This window comes from Spinacia oleracea, chromosome 2, assembly GCF_020520425.1.
Source record: "Spinacia oleracea cultivar Varoflay chromosome 2, BTI_SOV_V1, whole genome shotgun sequence".
In the NCBI taxonomy this organism is placed as follows: Eukaryota; Viridiplantae; Streptophyta; class Magnoliopsida; order Caryophyllales; family Amaranthaceae; genus Spinacia; species Spinacia oleracea.
Genome location: NC_079488.1, coordinates 28,169,988 through 28,182,292, shown reverse-complemented (window position 1 = coordinate 28,182,292; position 12,305 = coordinate 28,169,988). Strand labels below are relative to the sequence as shown.

Sequence of the window (12,305 nt, the reverse complement as noted above, 5' to 3'; positions counted from 1 at the left end):
TGCCAATTTAGAAAATGAGCCCGCACTTGACATATTTTGTGCTGCCAATTTTAGAACATGAGCCCGTACTTAATATATTTGGTGCTGCCAATTTTGAAAATGAGCCCGCACTTGACATATTTGGTGCTGCCAATATTGAAAATAAGCCCGCACTTGACATAGAAATGGGCAAAACAAGCATAAAAATGAGCCGCACTTGGCCTATAAAGGAGCCGCACTTGGCCTATAAATGAGCCACACTTGATCTAGAAATTTTTTATATTATCGATTCCCTGCTACATATATTATTCAATACAACCACGCCACTAATTAACCTCCATACATCACTAAAAAAAGTATCCAATTATATAGATAATTAAATTAAATAGTATATAAATATTAATCTGAACGTCGGTTATGTTATAATCAATTGAAAAACGAGCATTCATAACCTAAGATTCTTTACAAGAAAAAAAAAAGTTCAAAATAACAAAGACAATAACTAGTAATGAAGTTTATCAATTTGTCTCGAACTTAATCTATCTCCTCAGTGGTGAAGGGCATCTCCTTTGGATTTTCGAATACCTGAAGAAGATCGATCATCAAAAAATATATGTACTTTAGTTATATTACAAATATTGTATCGTATAATAAAGTAAGTTTGTGCTCCTAACAATGAAATAATGAACATTAATAATGAACCGCATAATAATAAAAGTCGCTTATTTCGCTCCTAATTTTCAACTAATGAACTTAAATAAATATTTTAAACCCTTTACATGTTTAATAGACTCTTTTTAAATATTCTAAAACTCATTCTCACCTACTTTGGTTAAATTATTCACATTTAAGGCTCGTTTGATCATAATAGGTCAGACTTTGGTCTAAAGTGACTTTTTTCGCTCCTAATTTTTAACCAGTGATTCTAAATAAGTATTCGAAACCCTATACATGTTCATTAAACTTATTTTAATGTTTTTAAAACTCATTCTCACCTACTTTGGTCAAGTTATGCACATTTAAAGTTCATTTAATCAATATACGTCATATTTTGACTAAGTTGACTCATCCCACTCCTAAATTACAACTAATAAACCTTTTCGAGATCTTCATTTCTAAAATACTTCGAATAAAAGTAACTAGATTCACTAGAAAGTCTGGTAGAGGAGTGACACCTAATCCACCATCCTATCAAATGGAAACAATTTATTTTAGTTATTCGAGTTTTAGGGAGTTTGACAAATAGTTAAAGGGGTTAAGCAACAACATGGCAGTCACATATCATGTTGTCAATATTTTCATTATCTCGTCCCCTTAATCCATAGTCAATCAATCTAAGTCTTTGCATCAATGTTTAGCATCAGCAACAGAAAAATATTACCAAAAACCATCAATATACATGTCAATGTCATCATCACGAAAATAAAGTGAACACCACAAGCCTTAGATTGCAGATACTATTACCTTTCAAGAACTTGGTGTGGATCCTGTAGGAGCTTAAGTTTTTCATCAATCCAAATAGCATATCAAACGCTGGGGAAAATTTATGTGCAATAGAAGTTTGGGGACCTGTTAAAGAAATAATCATATCAGCCAGATTCTAAAAATAATATAAAATATAAAATTATATACCATGTATTGTTGACCCTGCTCCGTATAGTACTTTCCACCGAATGAATAAGAAAGAAAGGAGGACATCAATTAGTTTCACGTGAAGGCATTGAACAAACAGACTCAAACTTTATCTAAAGCAAGTTGTTTTCGTTTCTAATTGCCTCGGTGATCAAGATATTTCACTAGAGGAAAAAACCTCAAGTGCGGGCTCATTTTAAAGGGTTTAGTGCGGGCTTTTACATGTGCAGCACATGGCCTGCCCGCACTTGCCATTTCTCAAGTACTGCCAATATATGAGCCCGCACAAAACTATTTTTGTGCTGCCAATTTAGAAAATGTGCCCGCACTTGACAACTTTGTGCTGCCAATTTTCGAATACGTGCCCGCACTTGACAAAGTTTGTGCTGCCAATTTTCGAATACGTGCCCGCACTTGACAAACTTTGTGCTGCCAATTTTTTAAATGTGCCCGCACTTGACAACTTTTGTGCTGCCAATTTTTAAAATGAGCCCGCACTTGATAAACTTTGTGTTGACAATTTTGTAAATGAGCCCGCACTTGACAACTTTTGTGCTGCCAATTTTGGGAATGAGTCCGCACTTGTGATATATATATATACGAGCCTATAAACGAGCCGTATTTGTTATATATCCTATTTTCATGCCACATATTTTATATAATTGGACCACGCCACTAGTTAACCTCCATACATCATATAAAAAAGTACCCAATTATATAGATAATTAAATTGTACAGTTGAAAACTTGATTACATAACAGTCATAAAAAACTAGCATCCGTAACCTAAAATTCATTACAAGGAAATATCAAAAACAATACTAAAATTCACTACAAGAAAATATCAAAGACAATCACTAGAAATGAAGTTTGCCAACTTTTCTCGAACTTCATTTATCTCTTCAATCGTGAAAGGCTCCTCCCTCGAATTTTTGAGTACCTTACGAAGATCGACAATAAAAAAATGGAAAAATTGATATTGACAGTCCCAACTATGGTCACTTCACTTTTAAAGGTCCCAACTTTTGATTATTCTAGAGTGGTCTCAACTTTAAGGTGTGTTTTCCCAGAATGGTCCTTTAGTTTATTAAACTGTTAATTAAGTTGATTTAAGCATATCATACTATTCTATTTACTTCATTTAATTAAAAAATATGGTTATTGCACGAGAGATATGAGTCTTAATTAAGTTATTTAGCACTTAATTTTAACTAAGGGACCATTTTTGGAAAGGACTCTCTATAGTTGGGACCACTATGAGATAATCAAAAGTTGAGACCTTTTAAAGTAAATCGGCCATAGTTGGGACTGATAATATCAATTTTTCCTAAAAAAATATATATATATACTTTAGTTAGTTATATTATAAATATTGTATCGTAAAATAAAGTAAGACTTAATTTTCTCATACCAATGAAATAAAGAATAAAATTGTCGTTTTCGATCCAAACTCTTAACTAATGAACCTATATAGATATTCTAAAACTTTTACATGTTTAACATATTGTTTTTATATTTATAAGTCTCATTATTACCTAATTTGGTCAAGTTATGCACAATTAAGGGTCGTTTGATCGTTATATGTAATAATTTTACTAACATTGTCGTTTTTGCTCCTAACTTTTAACTAATGAACCTAAAAAGGTATTCCAAACCATATAATTGTTTAAAATACTTGGTTTTACGTTTCTAAGTCTCATTCTTACCTAGTTTGGTCAAGTAATGCATATTTAAGGGTCGTTTGATCGTTATATGTCATATTTTGACTAAAATTGTCGTTTTCGCTCCTAACTCTTAACTAATGAACCTAAAAAGGTATTTGAAGCCATATACATGGTTAACTTACTTGTTTTTATGTTTCTAAGTCTCATTCTTACCTATTTTGGTCAAGTTATGCACATTTAAGGGTCTTTTGATCCTTATATGTTATATTTTGACTAAAATTGTCGTTTTTGCTCCTAATTCTTAACTAATGGACCTAAAAAGGTATTTTAAACCATATACATGTTTAACATGCTTGGTTTTATGTTTCTAAGTCTCATTCTTACCTATTTTGGTCAAGTAATGCACATTTAAGGGTCGTTTGATCCTTATATGTCATATTTTGACTAAAATTATCGTTTTCGCTCCTAACTCTTAACTAATGAACCTAAAAAGGTATTCCAAACCATATAAATGTTTAGAATATATGGTTTTAAGTTTCTAAGTCTAACTCTTACCTAGTTTGTTCAAGTTATGCACATTTAAGGGTCGTTTGATCGTTATATGTCATATTTTGACTAAAATTGTCGTTTTCGCTCCTAACTCTTAACTAATGAACCTAAAAAGGTATTTAAAGCCATATACATGGTTAACATACTTGTTTTTATGTTTCCAAGTCTCATTCTTTCCTATTTTGTTCAAGTTATGCACATTTAAGGGTCTTTTGATCCTTATATGTTATATTTTGACTAAAATTGTCGTTTTCGCTCCTAATTCTTAACTAATGGACCTAAAAAGGTATTTTAAACCATATACATGTTTAACATGCTTGGTTTTATGTTTCTAAGTCTCATTCTTACCTATTTTGGTCAAGTAATGCACATTTAAGGGTCGTTTGATCCTTATATGTCATATTTTGACTAAAATTATCGTTTTCGCTCCTAACTCTTAACTAATGAACCTAAAAAGGTATTCCAAACCATATAAATGTTTAAAATATGTGGTTTTAAGTTTCTAAGTCTAACTCTTACCTAGTTTGGTCAAGTTATGCACATTTAAGGGTCGTTTGATCGTTATATGTCATATTTTGACTAAAATTGTCGTTTTCTTTCCTAACTCTTAACTAATGAACCTAAAAAGGTATTTGAAACCATATACATGTTTCACATACTTGGTTTTATGTTTCTAAGTCTCATTCTTACTTAGTTTGGTCAAGTTATACACATGCAAGGGTCGTTTAATCGTTATATGTCATATTTTGACTAAAATTGTCGTTTTTGCTCCTAGCTCTTAACTAATGAATTTAAATAGATATTCTAAACCTTTTACATGTTTAATATACTTAGGTTTATGTTTATAATTCTCATTATTACCTAATTTGGTCAAGTTATGCACATTTAAGGGTCGTTTGATTGTTATATGTCATTATTTTGACTAAAATTGTCGTTTTCGCTCTTAACTCTTAACGAATGAATCTAAATAGATATTCTAAAGCTTTTACCTAAATAGATATAGATAAATTCCATATACCTCATACATCTCTTGTAACTTATTCACGATGTCCCCATCTTCATATTTACTAAATAGCGAAGATGTCGTGCAAACACCTATAGAACCCGTGAGAAAAAAGAGTAAGATGTTACCAACCAAAAGCAAAGTACATTAAAAAAAACAGAAGTGTCAAGTTGGAACTTTTTCAATTTATTGAACATGCATGCTTTGCGTTTTACGAAATAAGATAACTGGTTGGAAACATCTACCTTGCATAATATTGTATGCATCTTGACTTGTAAGATCCAATGTTATTGATCATAAACTTCACATTAGGCTCATCATTTACTCAATGGCCATCTCAAACCTACTCGTTTTAAACTAATTTCGGTCCTAATTTTCAACTAATGAAATTAAATAAGTATTTTAAACCTTTTACATGTCAAATATAGTTATTTTTATGTTCAAATACTCATTCTCACCTACTTTGGTCATGTTATGCACATTTAAGGCTCGTTTGTTCATTATAGTTCATATTTTAACTAAAATGACTTATTTTGCTCCTAAGTTGCAACTAATGAACTTAAATAAGTATTTGAAACCATTTTAAAATATACTTAGTTTTAATTTTAAAATACTCATTCTCCTACTTTGGTCCAGTTATACACATTTAAGGCTTATTTGATCATTATAGGCCATATTTTCACTAAAATGGCTTATTTTAGTCCCAACTTTGAACTAATGAACCTAAATAAGTATTAAAAACCATTTACAAGTTTATTAGGCTTATTTTAAAGTTTCTAAGCCTAAATCTCACCTACTTTGGACAAGTTATTCACATTTTAGGCTAGTTTGTTTATTATAGGTCGTATTTCACTAAAATGGCTTATTTCGCTCCCAATTTTGAACTGATGAATATAAATAAGAATTTTAAACCCTTTACATGTTTATTAGACTTACTTTAATGTTTCTAAGATTCATTCTCACCTACTTGGGTCAAGTTATACACCTTTAAGGCTCGTTTGATCATTATATATCACATTTTGACTAAAATGGTTTATTTTGGTCCTAATTTTCAACTAATGAACTTAAATAAGTATTTTAAACCTTTTACATGTCAAATATACTTAGTTTTAAGTTCAAATACTAATTCTCACCTAATTTAGTCAAGTTATACACATTTAAGGCTCGTTTGATCATTATAGGCGACATTTTGCCTAAAATGGTTTATTTTGGTATCAACTTTAAACTAGTGAACTTAAATAAGTATTTAAAACGTTTTACATGCTTAATACACTTAGTTTTTTTTGTTTGAAAGACTCATTATCACCTACTTTGGTCATGTTATGTACATTTAAGGCTCCTTTATTCGTTATAGTTAGACTAAAATGGCTTATTTCGTTCCTAACTTTCAACTAATGAACTTAAATAAGTATTTTAAACCTTTTACATGTTCATTAGACTTTGTTTAATATTTCAAAGACTCATTCTCAAATATAACTTGCAACTAAGGCAAAAGCCGACAATTGGTGAAAATCGGCAACCTGGCTGAATCGCAAAGCAAACACCAACAATCAAATTGAATGAGCAAAAGTCCATTCAGGCATAAAATCACATTTATTTGTCATTGGAACATGGAATTTCCATTACCCCTATAGTGCTAAATTCCAAATTAACAATAGTAATTAGATTAATAACATGGTTACTTAAGAGCCACAAACTAAGCAATGCACAACGACAACCTCAATTTACATGATTCACGGTAATAATTCCTTAAGCCACCAATGCAACTCGGTGCCTATTTGACACATAAATAGTAAGCAAAGGTCAACAAATGTTTTCATGTACAATCCCGAAAAAAAATATACATCAACAGCAAGTCAGTAAGAGATTAACACACTCCCGGAGCATATATTTCTCGACTACTACTGAATATTCTATTGTTACTCACATACTGAGTGTTAATTATGCATCCATTTCAAAGTATAATTGCTAAATGCAGAAGAAAAAATCTATCAAATGCCAAAAAGTCAATAACTAATTAAAATTACCTCTCAACTTTGTCACTCCAAGAGCCAAAGACGGTGATGTAGAGCAGATGCAGAACCCATCTGATTGTATGCGTTAGCATTAAACGTGCTCACTCGACTCACTCAAAGAGCCAAAAATGTTGTTGTAGCAGCTGATGCAGACCCCACCCGATTAAACCCAACACACTTCGGCCCTAAACACCCACACTAGTTGCATAAAGTGATGCACAACAGCAGCAACAACAGTTCAGATTAGAGTGCGTACAGTATGCAGCAGCAGTAAACAATAACAGCAGTAAGCAGAGCAGTAAATAACATCACTAGTCCGGACAGAAACTAGTGTAAAACAGTTAGAAGCGTCCCCAAAATAAAATTTAAAGACGCATATGGGTTTTGAATTGAAATATTACTCTTAAGTATAAAATCATGACAACTGACAATCATAATATGGCACTAGAAAAAATGGACAAGTTCAGCTGGGAAGATGAAATTCCAAATTGATTTTGATTCGTGTCCCTTGCATTTACCAGAGTATACAAGTCGCCCCTTGAACACATAATGACATCAAAGCTAAACATAGGCCATTAACCATATTACTAAATGAGAGTAAATACTTGCAGACTGTTAATCACCTATTACATAAAAGCTTTCATAACTAACTATTAGTATTAGATTGCAATCTTATTTCTAAGGCCAAGGTCACAATCAACATCACAGAGTTTCATTGCCTCCCTCCAACTTAGACTACCTATCATAATTATAATCACAATTTGTTTTCCTTAACAAATGAACTTTCTGCTTCCTAAGAATGAATCAATTCAATTGGGGAAACCTGCTAGGAGTATTACACTGCCAATTAAGTTCAACGAGCATTTTAATTGCTACTCGATAAATAATTATTCATAATTTAATGTGAAGTAAATTACAATCACCTAATTTTCAAGAAAGAAAAGATAATTAAATTTAAACACAGTATAATCTGCACAAATAATTATAAGAAATTAAAAAAATAAAAACCCAATTCTTTATATTGGTACTGAATAAGAAATTTCAGTTCTTTAGAACAATAGAAATTCGATTGATAATTTATTGAATAATTAAGCAGAAATTAGTGAATTTGATAACTGGGAAATCTACAGATGAATTGGAATTGAATTCTACAGATGAATTGAAACTAAAACGTAGGTTAAATCACAAAGAGAGATAGAGGAATTACATGGGCAACTTAATTCACCTGAATAGTTGAACGATTTCTTCAAATTAGGGTGACTCGAATCTTCTGGTCTATTCTTCATCTCTGCCTAGTTGGTGGTGGATTCAGGACCACCGTTGGCGGCGGCGGTACAGACTGGAGACGAGGGAGAGCGCAGTGACTGGAGACGAGGGAGATCGCAAAGACAAGTGAGATAGAGGGTGAAGCTACTACAACAATCAACCCCCCAACATCAATGAGAAACTACGCAATGGCGGAGAGATTCGGCGGTGAAGAAGAAACGGCGACCGCAGAGGAGAGAGAAAACGAAGGTGAAGAGGGAGAAAATTGGGGAGAGCGAAAATGAAGCTTCGTTAATTTTAGAAATTTGTTTTTTTTAATTGTATATTTAGAAAAGTTTTGTGCGGCACTTGTGAAATGAGCCCTCACTTGAGTTTTAAAGCCCGCACTTAAACTCAAGTGCTGCTACTTTTCTAAAATGACCCGCACTTGTGAAAATGTTTTGTTTTAGTGATCACAAGTGCTGCCAATTTACTATATGAGCCGCACTTGAAGGGAAGCACATGTCGATTTTTCTACTAGTGTTTCTGTCTTTCTTTTGTGGAGAAATTATGAATGCAGAAAAGTGAAAACGTTAAACCTATTATGAACTCATACTAAAAGGAAGAGAACCATCCACATCCACATCTCTGCAATCTTTTAATGAAATCAAGTGTTTGGATGAGAAGTCAACTATATCTCTACTATGGCATTAGCTTCACTACAAAGATCATGTAAAAACCTTGGTATTTACGATGATAAGAGAATATTAACAGGCTAGCAATATTAGCGATAAAAAAACATAAGAACGGTGATACATCTTTGAGAGCAGTCCACATTAGCAAAAACAAAAAAGGCAGGAGTACAAGCAACAACAACAAAAAAAAATTACGGAGAGAGAGCAAGCAACAACAGCTGCGCCAACTTAACGAAAAACACCAAAACTACACACCCTTACAAAAATGACTACATAGTACAGACTAACTGTAAACAAATGACTCATAGCAAAAGCAAGGGTTGAATCTTGGCATCTACAAGATGCTATGAAAGCAATCTCCATCACATTCTAATCTCTTCCAGCAGAAACTCTTGTATTTTTCTGAATCTACAAACAGTAGACACAGCTTTAGAGAACAAAATCGAAAACACCTTAATGGTTCTGCTGGAAGTCTTTTTACTCATTCTGATAGAAGCTGGTACTCTTCATCCAGCCCTATGGCTCCTATTGCTCATCTAAGTAAAGCAATCTGCGTAGGTAGAACTTACAAAATACAGTTTCACTTACAAGTTACAAGTGCTACCTAAGAAATTAATTAAGTATTTGTTACTTCCAATTCCCTAAGAAATATCATTAAACTTCAAAGCAAAATAGTTTTGCAATAATAGATCATTTTTCTGTAAAACTTACAAAAAGAATAACCAAGAACGTGTACTTGAGTACAGATTAAGCTTAAATGAAGCTCAATTTCTGACAATCTGTCAAACTAACTAATACAAGGAAAACAACTACAATGGAATCACTATAACAAACCAATTCTATTGACAAACCTTGATATTCCCAAATAAACAATGCAATCCCATACTTTTACAAGAACAAGGTCAATACGGTATAATTTTTTGAAATTAAATAGACAAATTGTCTAATTGACACATCAACGAACAACAAAACTAGAACAAAAACCCTAAAATAAAGTTCAAAAATTTTGTAAATCTGGCAATTGAGAAAGAAAATTGCAACAAACAAGTAGTTCAACAACCCTTGATTTGCATAAAAATGGTTAATTAACGAAAAATTAGAGGTTAGCGGCGGTGGGGGAAGGAAGAGCGACGCGGCAGGAAGAGGAAGACCAGCGGCGACGTGGTAGGGAGATGAAGAGTAAGGCGGTTTGGTAGAGAAGAACCAGAGAAGAAGCTGAGAAGGGAAAGGAGGAGGAGCGAAGAAATTAAAAAATGAAAAAAGAACCGCTGAAATTTTGTGCGGCTGCTCTTTTAAACGTGCATCACTTGCGTATAAAGCCCGCACTTGACTCAAGTGCGGGTTTTTTTTTAAAATGACCCGCACTTATGAATATGTAATTGTAATTTTTTTTTTTTAGTGTTCTCAAGTGCTGCCCTTTTACTAAATGAGCCACACTTGAAGGGAAGCACATGACGATTTTTCTACTAGTGTATAAATCATCAATAAGTTCTTAAAAACAGGACCAAGTCACGACAATCAATTAAAAAAAATATCACATTACACATCATATTGATTGTGTATCATAAAAAGATGAACAAATATTAGGAAAAAAAATTAAAAATCAAATTCAGTTTTATAATTTTGGTAGAAGAGCAAATTGTAGAATTAATATTAGGAGAAAGAGATTGAAAGATATATTACCTACAAATCTACAATTTCAGAACCGGATGTTTGATGGTGGTTGCGACGAACGGAAAACACCTGTAGTGGCGGAGATGGAGGTTTTGTAGGTTTATGCAACTTTCCCAAAAAAACCAGAAACTAAAAGAAAATAAGGGAGAAAATACCAACCGATTTGAAGGACCCCGTCTCCGGCGACCTGGAATCGCTACAGCAAGTGTGGTGGCGGCAATATCGTTGTTCACGTTTGTGTTTTGGTTGTGGTTTGGGGATTCGGCGGCGCGGCGTTAGTACTCTGTTACGGAGTAACTGGTATAATGTGAAGTGTAGGTGGCGCCAACCTCTTGTATTTTGATTGAAATTCTTTTTAGTTTTTTTTTTTCTTTTTTAATTAAGAGAAATAAATATGTTAGCTGGTGATTAGATTGTGGAATTAATCATGGGTTTAGTGCTTGAAAAACGTGGCATGAATAAAAAATCTACTAATTTTTTAAAAAAAAAATCATAATTAAAGAAAAAATACTAAGAGACCATATTATATGAATCATGGTACCTTTGATTCCCACAAAAAGTGTATTATATCTAAGAAACCAAATATCTTTAGTGTGTGTTGTCTTATTACTTATCTATGAAACCATATATTTTAAATAAATGGTTTCTTTATCTAAGAAACCATATAAGTGACTTATGTGGTACTATAGGTTTGGTTTCTTATCCCATTTTTGTAGTAGTGATTTGTCGATATTCAAACCATGGCGAAACTTAGAACAGGGTTAAATATCTATTGGATAGGATCTAAATGTTGTTTGGATTCTGTAAAAGTAATTACTAAATGAAACAAAATTGAGAGACTCAAAAGAGTTTCCTAACCCATATGAGTAAATCTAAGTAATGAATGTTATAACTAAGTGTAAAGCTAGGTTGTTATTACTAAAGTTAAACATGAAGGACTTGAAGAAGAACCTTCACTTTATATCACATGGAAATGCCAAAAATTTAAGCAAAATTCGGTATCTCGTGAAACTAAATAAACTAAAGTTAAATGGATAGATTTTATATAGCGAATCGTTTTCGCTTTACAATCAATCATGTACGGTGTGATATATAGATCGCCAAGATAACTCCTAAGTATTAAACTATGACGAGTTTATACCAATCTCTCTTGATCTAAATCAAAGATCATTAGAATAATATCAAGAACATTCAATACATCTGGATATGTAGGATGAGCACTTGATAAGAGGAAATGAAGATGAACTAAAGTTTTGAAGCCACATGCATTGCCTAAACAAAAGTTAGATCTTGTTAATTAGGTAAACCACAAACATACACAGGCCATTAGGCGTCGTGATTAAAGGGTGGTAACATAGTTTCAAAACCATATGTGATCCATGGGAAACTGAATTATTGATTAGTTTCCGAGTTCTCAGTTGAAAGATGTATCTCCCACATCTCTATGAACGTACTAGTTGGAGTATTCCATAAAGGGAAGCATAATTTTCAATTCTACATTAATGAAATGAATTCATTATTCCGTAAGAAGCAATAAAAGGGAATTATTTATATTGGGAGTTATTCAATGAACTCAGGATTATCACAAGTCTGCTATCTAGATGGTTTTCTATATTAAATATGAGAATCATTCTAACAGCGATGAAAGACTGGATTATTCTATAAACATATTCAAAGATCTTTTCATCTTACCGAAAGGTTTTCGATAGAAAGGATGCTAAGAATAGAAAGTATGATAAACTAAACCTCTGCAATAAATGAGATACAACACTCATATGCAAAACTAGAACCAAGTTTGAGTTACATTAATGTTTTAAGTATTTGGTGAAAGGCCCACATCTGTAAGACAC

General features: G+C 32.5%; 1 long non-coding RNA gene across 5 annotated transcripts; it reads right to left on the bottom strand.

Moving 5' to 3' along the window:
* Positions 1 to 278: 278 nt before the first annotated feature.
* On the bottom strand, positions 279 to 10,810 carry LOC110805685 (uncharacterized). 5 transcript variants are annotated; one of them, XR_008927645.1, is made up of 7 exons: positions 10,615 to 10,810; positions 10,465 to 10,524; positions 8,067 to 9,189; positions 6,854 to 7,039; positions 4,842 to 4,918; positions 1,444 to 2,550; positions 279 to 564 (listed from the first exon to the last, which is right to left on the bottom strand). It is a non-coding gene; the product is annotated as an uncharacterized lncRNA (long non-coding RNA). The 5 variants fall into 5 exon arrangements; XR_008927643.1 differs by lacking the exon at positions 8,067 to 9,189; XR_008927647.1 differs by lacking the exons at positions 10,465 to 10,524; positions 10,615 to 10,810 and having other exon boundaries at positions 8,049 to 10,097.
* Between the last annotated feature and the right edge of the window lie 1,495 nt (positions 10,811 to 12,305).